Raw genomic sequence first — 10255 nt, forward strand, 5'->3', positions numbered from 1 at the left:
GTAGTAAAAATCACACTTTGTTGGGTATAGTTCCATGATTTTTGGCAAATGGGATGCTTTTTATTGTGATTCCCACAGTTAGATTAGCACACTAAAGAGGTGCAGAACCGAATGGAAAGACACAGGCTAGGAAGACACGGGCTAGGAAGCAGTGTGAATGTAAAGCAGACATTTCCAGCACGCTCTTTATGTGCATAATCTCAACTACATCTCCTGTCCCTATAGAAAACGTTCTTTTATAATCTCTACAGATGAGAACGCTTCAGTTTGGAGAAGTCAAGTTTCTTGGCCAGGGTCACAGACCCAGGAGTAGCAGGCTCCCCAGCAGGGACAACTTCTGGCCTCTGTTGTTCAGTAGTTTAGGGATTTGGGGAAATTCCTTTGGCCCGTTAGGGCTTTGTTTTTCTCATGTATATAAAGAGAAGTTTAGACCGGCCTTCTGGTCCCCCAAGCCCCTCTCATTCCCTACCAGAGCCCCACCGTCCTGGTTCACAAGTGGAAATAAAACGTCTGGCCAGCCGTGGCCCCAGGGCTCAGGGTCTCAGACAAACAGCCCCGGAAGTTAAAGAAACAAATAGAAATGCCACACATGTTTGGATGGAGCCCAGCCTGCTCCCCGCACAGACTCTTCCCCGTGTTCTTTCCATAAGCGGCTGGCATGGCGGACAAGTACGATGCCATCTAGTGGAGTTCAGGAGGCCAAAGAAACAAATGGTGCAGAAGCACATGGGCCCTCAGTCCGGCAGAACAATGTGCCCACTGTCTTCTGTTCTGGCTTTTCTGGTCTCGTCACATCTCCACGGACCACAAATAAAAAGATTTGAGCTGGCCGAACCACCCTCATTCTGTCAGCTTTCAGCTCTGTGGTTGCCAAAACATCCTTCCATCACATCACCCCATTCGCTCCCTCCTCCCACCACCCCCTCTGAGCAATCAAAGTTCATTATTGCCCAGTAGACTCGGAGGGAAGTGTAAAATACGACGGGAGAGCTAGGGATAATGAATATGGTCGTGTGCATTGGGACACTCTACTGTTTGTTTGTTTGTTTTTTTAATTGTGACTAAAGTCAAGAAGTAAACTTTATTTCCTACATAATAATAGTTTTGGGGGGTGCTAATGCTGAAAGACCTGGGGAGGAGGTTTACGTCTTTCTGGCCATCCACCACCCCTGAACTTCACTCTCTTTCACTGTTTAAAGCAGCCTTTACCCATGTGAACCAACAGGATATCACGCCAGGTAGATGGGTCCCGTATGGTAAGAATTTAGAGGCCAACCTAATAGGCTTAACCCTTTTCTCATTTTTGCCTATTTCTGGCATGTTTTTCAGGAAATTTCAGTTAACATGTTCTCCTCTTAGGCCTTTAAGTACATAGCAGGTACTCAGCAAATGCTTGCTGAGCGTTTGTCAAGGGAATCAACTGCTAAAGTGAAAATGGCCCAAACCCAGAATGGGTGATTAAAAATTTAAAAATCAAGTTTTATAGGGTAAAGTTCTTTTTGTAGTGGTACAATGTCTGACTTTTTTAAATCCCCAAATATCTAACTTATCCAGGGACTCAGTTTCTACTGAGGATGAGGATTTGGAGGATGAGATTCATAATAACTTCACAATAACTGCAAAGACCAAGACAGAGAATGCACGTAACGCTATGTGTAAATCCTAGAGCATGGTTTCCTGGCACATCATACTCAATGGCACTCAGAGTTAAGGATTATATTTGTAGAGGGCATTGAGGGTAAATGTACAAGGCGGCCCAGAAGGAGTTCTCAGTGCCCCAGGGGCGTCAGCAGTCCTAGAGATGCCTACCACCCCAGGTCCCTCTAAGCAAGCCCCAGGGACGAGGGAGTCCCTAAGTCATCACACCTACAATATCTGTGTGTCAAGGAGCACTTCTTGAAAAGCTGTTTTAAACTTTCATACAAGTGTACAAATGTCACAGAATGATCATGTTGATGTGAGTGAATTCTTTTACCTTCCTTCACTCAATTACTATAGGGGACACTGCTCTATAGTAACTGGGGCACTGCCCTATAGTAATTAGGGCACTGCCCTATCGTATAGGGGACACTGAGATCATAATGTTATTTATAGATATAATATGATGACATACTTGGACCAATTGTGAAAACAGGACTGATTTTGTTGCACAAAACAGAAAACTTTTCTTTTTTATTCTTGCATAACAGGGAGGCTTGAGTTCATTACTGGTATTGGTTTACAACATTTGTTGCTGCCCTGGCTTTGGATCCATGCCTTTGGAAATTCCTTTGGCCTTGCCCTTGTGGTTTCAAGATGGTTGAGAGCTCCAAAATGACATCATCCCGTTGTCCAAAGGCATCACGTGGAATCTCTCTCTCAATGCACCAACTCCTTATCAGGGAGAAAAGCACTTGCCAGAGGCCCCTGACCAGACACCCTTAGAGTCCATTGGCCAGAACTGGAACACGTGGGCACTCTTAGCTCAGAGTAAGATTGAGAGAGCAAGTCTCTGACCCGTTTAGCGGTGCCAGTCAGTGAGTGCCAGTCAGCGAGACAGAGTTTTGAGAAGTCAATTAGTACGTGTCTGACTTATTGCTCTGCAAAGCATTTCTGGTTATAGCTTAAAGGGAAAAACATGTCTTCATTTCCCAATATTATCCAAACAAAATGACTTCCTATTATTAAAATATATAAACAAACTTTTTTTTTTTTTTTAAACAGAGCATCTATGATTTCTACAACATCTGCCAACGCTCTGTAGATGTTTGGCAGTTTGGACAATAATGGTCTGCTCAGATTTCTTAAAATAGGAATTCTCACTTTCCCTCCTAAAAGTTCCCAGACTCTTTCAAATGCCTTCATGTCTTAAGTCCGTGAGCTCCCTCATAAACTGCCTTTTCCCCCTGGTCCATCTGTGTATCTTCTCACTAATTATTTCACATAGAGGCTTCTCATACATTTATATCTCAACATCTTGTGAAGAAGTAATCTTTGCGATATGAGATATTAACATTTTTAATTATTTTAAGGTATATATAAACCACTCCAGGATAATATAAAAACTAATAAAATTTTAGAATGTATTTTACTGTTGTCACATGCACGGATTCGCAAATCAAATTAGCAAGCCACGTACTGATTCATAATGAAAAGCAGCAGTCTCCTGCCTCACCTCTCCCACCCTCCATTCCCACTTCTGGAGTTAATCATTTTCAGTTCATTTACCTTTTCCTTTATGTATTTATATGTAAATTACGTGCTTAAAAAAATTTTTTTTAGATTTTATTTATTTATTCGAGAGAGAGAAAGAGAAGGTGAAATAGCATGAGCAGGGGGGTGGGAGGGGCAGAGGGAGAGGGAGAATCCAGGCCCGGTGTGGGGCTCCATCTCAGGACCCTGGGATCATGACCTGAGCTGAAGGCAGACGCTTAAGTGACTGAGCCACCCAGGCGCCTCTAAATCACATGCTTAAATTGCTCTTTCTTGATTTGTTACCTTGAGACTTCATCTGTTGGCTCTCTTCCATGCAATGTGAGGATTTGGCTCCCTCACACATTCCGGTGCCTATTTTTGTCCTCCCCCGCAACAGGCTCTACAGTTACGTCACTTTCTTTTTCTAAATGCTCTTCTTTGCATAGCATTCTGTTCTTCTTTATTGTTATAAAATTTTCTCTTATCTCTCTCAAGGTATAAATTACCGTTTTCTGAAGTTTTCTTCTGCCGGTTCCCTCTCTCTCACGTTCCTCATTTGTTTTATCTCCTGTTGAAGCCTTTCTTGAAAATTCTGGTAACTCTTGAATGTCCGTTACTGACACTAAAAAGCTGACCAGCAGCTCTGTGTAAAATCTGTGGGTCTTCTGTCTTGGGTTGGTGGGTTTCCCCAGAGAGGAATCATCCATTCTCCTATTGGGATGATAGAAAGCTGGCTGCTGAGGATTGTGGGAACCTCGTGTGGGAAGGGGGTTTGGGAATTACCATTCAAAATGGAGGCTGTCCCTCAATCTGCTTTAGAGGCACCTCACCACCCCATCTCTCTCTGTTGGGCCTGGTATTCCAGAGCTTAGAGTTTCTCTAGAATTTCCAAGAGCAAAACTCTTGTGCTCTGCCCAGGTATGGACAAGCTGCTAGATTTAGGGCAGGGAATCTGAGAGTCTGCTCCTTAGAGATTTTTGATGACCCTCCTTGGTTTTGATCCCCTCCACACCTGACTTCAGATACGTGGTGGCCTCCATGCTCGGCCTTCCTGAGATCCTGCAATGGCAATCACTTGCTTCTGACTGGACTCTACCCCTGGACTCTCTCTGGCATACAATTTCTGCTTTTTCTGTGCTGCCAAGTCACTTACCACTTGTCCATCTGTTTTTCCTTTTGCAAAATAGTGTTGACATCACTTTCTCCTCTTACTCCTCCCCTGTTCTCTTTGAGTTTTCACCACTTTTATTCCTTTATTCTCACTTCAGAGGAGTTTCACAAAGAAGTCAAGATTAATGCAATTCAACTTGTCACATTTAACTGAAAGTCATGACTGAAAGCCTGTAGGTGTCCAATTTTTGCTCAGCATAGACCCACCTAACTACTTAAGTAGATATGGGGGGGGGTGTTTATAGAAACAAGAAAAAAATATATATTGTTATCTCAGGTGAGAGAAAGACTATACTTTCCAGCTTCCCTTGCACTTGCTGCACCATGTGACTAAGTTCAGGCCAATATAATGAAAGCGGAAGTGACGTGTGCACTTTGGAGCCTTGGCCTTCACAACTCAGTGCTTCTCGGCCCTCATTTTGTTCTCGCCGTGGGCTAGCATGGACGTGGCAGCAGCCAGCTTCCACTGTACAGACAAGGACAGCACCAGAGGGGATGGCAGAGCAATAAACGGAAGGACCTCTGCTTTTGAATAAACATGGCCACCATCCTGGACTGTTCACCTCCAGACTATTATGTGAGACAGAAATTAATTTCTTCCCGCCTCTGTACTTCGCGGTCTTTCTGCTACGGCCACTCAGCCCATGCTCTAATGCAACCTCGTTCGGTAGTTCCCAAAGCAAGTCTACGAATAAAGCTGCAGATCTACTGCCTGTGGTGGTTTACAAAGAGAACAGAATCCCAGACCACAGTTTCCCAGATTCTGCTTCAGTCTGTCTGGCATAAGGTGCAGAAATCTGTTTCGTTGTTTTGTTTTGTTTTTAACCACTTCAATTTTTCTGATACATTGCCAAGATTATGAACCACTGACCTTGCCCAGTTTACTATAAAACACTTTCCTCACCTTCCCATGGTTTTCCCATTTCTCATCCATTTCCTCTGAGTCTCCATATTCTCTTCCTGATTCCTTTGTTAGAAGTCAAATGTTAATGTTATCGTCGTGGACAATTATTTTTTTCTTCCCGGAATCCATTCACCCTGATTTCCTTTGGGGAACCACTTATCCTTTATTCTCTGTCCATGTGGTTCAGAAAGCCAGCGGGCCCCACAATCTCCCCATCTCTAGGGGAGGGGCACTCAACCACGGAGCCCAGGCGAGTCAGCGTATTTCCAACCTCTTGACCACAATGATGCGTTCAGGGATGGACACGTGATCCAAGTCAGTACAATGAGACCCAATTCTAGGGAAAAGTTTTTTTTTCCTTTGGGAGTGCTGACCTGGTAGGATGTGTGCCTGCAGCTGCTGGTGCCCATCTTACGACCATGAAGGGAGTCGGACAGTGGAGTGAACACAGTGGAGAGAAGAGAGATGGAGCAGGACTGAGTTCTGATGATTTCATTTGAGCATCTGGATCGATCCCTGAATCCCTAGGCTGTTTAGCTACACAACTCAAATTTCTTTTCTTAGGAGGGAGACAGTGCTGACTAATATGTATATATATGTATATAGTATATATGTATAATTATATGCATATATTATATGTAGTATAAATGATATATATCATGCTTTAGTTGTATTATATATGTGTATGTATATAATACTCTTATATTTACATACACATACATACAGCATGATTATAAAATTAACTGTGAAGTTCAAAAGAAAACATACAGAACAGGGTGCCTGGGTGGCTCAGTTGGTTAAGCAACTGCCTTCGGCTCGGGTCATGATCCTGGAGTCCCGGGATCGAGTCCCGCATCGGGCTCCCTGCTCAGCGGGGAGTCTGCTTCTCCCTCTGACCCTCCCCCCTCTCATGCTCTCTCTCTCTATCTCATTCTCTCTCTCAAATAAATAAATAAAATCTTTAAAAAAATAGTTTCAAAAAGAATAATCATTAGATCAACATATCTAAGATATTGCTTTTCTGTTTTAACTAGTATCTAAGGTAGTATTATCTCTGAATTTTCATTCTGAAGCTCATACAAACAGACCTTTGAGCAATTGTGCAAATGTCTGTGTTATGAAGTCAATAATTTTCTGATTATAGTTCTAGACTCCATTCTAGAGTTTGTTCACATAGGTCTGATCCAGTTTTGCAGTCATTACAGGGCAATTTAAAAGAAAATATGTAAAAAATAGATAGATCTCTTGGATATCAGTAATACAGATTTTCTGAGTTAAAGGCACCTGGTAGATTTAATGTGTTCATGACAAAGAACATGATTTGGAAGCAGAATCTGCTTGCTGACCTCAGGAAAATTAAAGTTGGCTGGATGGGTTGAGCTTGTCATCACTTTCCAATATTCTATATTCAAGGTACAGAGCCTATTTGCAGCAGCACTAGAGTGTGCCCCCCACCCCCAAAACCATTCTCACCCTCCTCTGGGGTCCGCAAACCGAATCAGGTCAGCCTCCTGTTTTTATATAGCCTGTGAACTAAGAGTGGTTTTAGCTTTAAGTGGTTAAAGAAAGATCAAAAGAAGACTATTTCATTAAAATTACATGACATTCAAAACTCCACGTCCATAAATAAGAGTTTTATTGGAGCACTGCCACATTCATTCATTTACAATTATCTACAGCTACTTTTGCACTATAATGATGGAGTTGAGTAGTTATTGGGTAAGATATTTCTTGTCCTAGCCTTGACTGAAAAAGTTTGCTAACCCCTATTAAAGAGAATGGAAAGTCAGTAGTCACTTTCCCAGCCCTATTTGTAGCTGGGTGTGACCCATGGGACCCATTTCTGACCAATGAGATATCGAGCAGAGTTTGCCAGAGGGATTCTGGGAAAGATAGCAAGGTTTCTAATAAAGTCAAAGAAGAGAGTGGACACCTTTCTCCTCTCTGCCTTAAACTACATGGGGTAGCTGGAGGTGTGGTGGTATTTTTTGCCTCCATGATAAAAGAAGCATGAAGTTGACATTTCTATCTGCTCTTTAACTGGCTACGTCAGTCAAAGATCTAATGCTTTCTTGAGTCTCTGGAGTTGGAATTGATTTGAAGCAATCTAGAGTTTTTCTAAACCTAGTCTCAAGAATAGTCACTGTGGAAAGAATAATTTAGACAGATGCTTCTCATGGGAAACTTTCTGTTTCTTTAGGAATTTGACTGTGGTCATGTAACCCTGGACCCTAATTGAGGGGAGTTCAACTTTAGCCTAAGCTAAGTCTGCCAAGGTACTTGGAGTGGGAAGGATATAAAAACAAGTTTTAAAACTGTGTTTAAAGGGGTGCCTGGGTGGCTCAGTCGGTTGAGCGTCTGCCTTCGGCTCGGGTCATGATCCTGGGATCGAGTCCCACATCAGGCTCCCTGCTCAGTGGGGAGTCTGCTTTTCCCTCTGCCTCTGTCTCTCCCCCTCCCTGCTCATGCTCTCCCCCTCTCTCTCTCAAGTAAATAAATAAAATTTTTAAAAATCCTGTTACATTAAAAGAAAACTGTGTTTCAAGATTAAATGTGCTCATTTAACCGTGGCAAAGATGTAAAAGTATCAATGATTGCTCGTTTCTTTTTGTTTGTTTGCTTTTAAGCAGGCTCCATGCCCAGTGTGGAGCCCAACGCAGGGCTCAAGTTCACGACCCTGAGGTCAAGACCTGAGCTGAGATCAAGAGTCGGATGCTTAACCGACTGAGCCACCCAGGCGCCCAAAGAGTGCTAGTTTCTACTACTCAAGGGATCTTCCATGTAGGAGAGATAATTTTATTATTGTAAGGGAATACTCAAAATTTTATGTTCTGATATTCAATTCTCATTTTTATTAAGTTTCATGTGATGAATAAGATTCTCAAATCTCTAACAGAACTATTCCATCTATGGTCCTTCCGGGAACAAGGCATAAAAAATAAATAAGATCTAAATATGTATGTATGTTTTTAACAAGTAAAAGGTAGGGGGAAAAAAAACAAATAAAAACTTAAAGTTTATGTAAAGATTAGGGCATTTTCTAACATTTCAGATTTCAAAGTTTATCTCCTGTTTCAGAAGTTCCAGTGTCTAAGCACCCCTTTGATAAAAATATTTTAGAAATCCATTACAGGAGAAAATAACTTCTCCTTGAAGAGAAAGAAACTGAAGCCCAGAAGAGACAGTCACACATACACACAACCCTCTCCACAGGACCCAGACTCTTAGGGAATAGTCACTGTCATTAGTTTGAGGCCACTCAGACAAGACAGTGCATGAAGGAGAATTCATGACAAAATCTCCCTCAAATGTATGGAGACCTCCCAGAGCCTTAAGACTATCATTCACATGGAACTCACAGAAACTGAGACACTTCAAAGTATCACAGGATTAGAGAGCCGAGTTGGATATTCATTTTCCAAAAATTCATTTAAAAGTTGCTCTCTGGAACATTAAAAAAAAAAAAAAATGCTTCCCTGTCATCCCTCCCAAAGGTAGACAGAGCGCCTCGCTGTGCCCTCCACACCAGGGCCATGTGGCATTCTGCTTTCCTGCCTGGGAGGGTCCCACTTGGCCTCGACGGAGGGGCTTCCCAGGATGGGAGCTTTCACTGCTAACGGCAGGGAAGTCCGGGGCCAACTGAGACCAGTTGGTCACCCTTATCCTGACTCCTCCGCCTGAGCTTTCCCTTGGTGCTCACCTAAGTCTTCCTTATCGTGCAAGCCTCAGTGGATTCTGTTCCCAACAGAGCTCTCCCCAGATTCCCAGTTGGAACGCATCTCTTCACAGGGCCAAAGCTCTGGGCTGATGCTGTTCCTGTGATACTCATTTCCCTCTCTCTACAATGAGATAGTTTTCTGATTATGGGCCGGGGGCGGGGGGGGCAGCACACGGGGCCTACACCTTGGTTCTTTTCACCAAGTCAGTGCTTGATCACGATCATCCAACTGAGGGGCGCCTGGGTGGCTTAGTTAAGCATCTGCCTTCAGCTCAGGTCATGATCCGGGGTCCTGGGATCGAGCACCACGTCGGGCTCCCTGCTCAGTGGGGAGTCTGCTTCTCCCTCTGTCTTTGCTCTTCCCCCTGCTGGTGCTCTCACTCTCTCTCGCTCTCAAACAAATAAATAAAAAAATCTTAAGAAAAAAAAAAAAAGATTGTCCAATTGACGGGGAAGATGTTCAGAATGACTAGGCCCCGAGCATCTTCCTCCTCACAGTCCCCAGACTTCTTGGATTTACTGGCAGAAACACACCTTGCAGCCCTGGCCTCCACCCCCTCCATGAGAATCTTTGAATCGCCAAGAGATGCAGGAAATTCCAACTGAATCTAGTAACCACAAACAAAGCTGAAAGTAATTCTTCAGTGGATTCTTGCCAAAGAATCCTGGCAGAGACTATCCCTGATGGAACTCTGTGAATGAGCAGAAAACACATTACATGCCCCAGACAGAGGATCAGACCGAAGCCTCTGCATCCCTGTTTCACAGAAACGAGAGCCCAGAGCAAAGAGAAATCACAGGCAGGATGGAAGAGAGAGAAATTTCTCCTTTGAAATAATGGCCCTGGGGCAGTGTCTAAGCCTATCAAGATGTGGAAAAGGAAATAACCCTCACAATGAAGTTAGGCCATAAGGATGTGGTAAGAGCTTCCGAGCGATTCCAAAGTTCAATCCCCAGAGCTCCTTCTGAAAAGCGTTTTCTCTGGCCAGAGGTGGTCAGCAGGGCATGCTGCTTGGCATACACTCTGTCATCTTAAACATCGAAACTCAGCTTGGTGGCCAAATCATCCTAACGGTGTGTTTCACAGAACTCTCAACAGGAACAGTGGAGACAGATGTAAAGGTCACGATGCCTACACAGATTTGGACAAACACGATTCTACCAGTCTGTTTTCATTTGCCTATTTGATCTGTGGATCGTTGCTATAATATCATCTGTTAACTTGGCACAGGAACGGGGGCAGAAAGGGCTTTCTTCCCGTGAACTTTCAGCTAAGTCTTCGACGGTCT

This window comes from Callorhinus ursinus, unplaced genomic scaffold, assembly GCF_003265705.2.
Source record: "Callorhinus ursinus isolate GAN/ISIS: 27379988/994484 unplaced genomic scaffold, GSC_fseal_2.0 scaffold2, whole genome shotgun sequence".
Taxonomy (NCBI): Eukaryota; Metazoa; Chordata; class Mammalia; order Carnivora; family Otariidae; genus Callorhinus; species Callorhinus ursinus.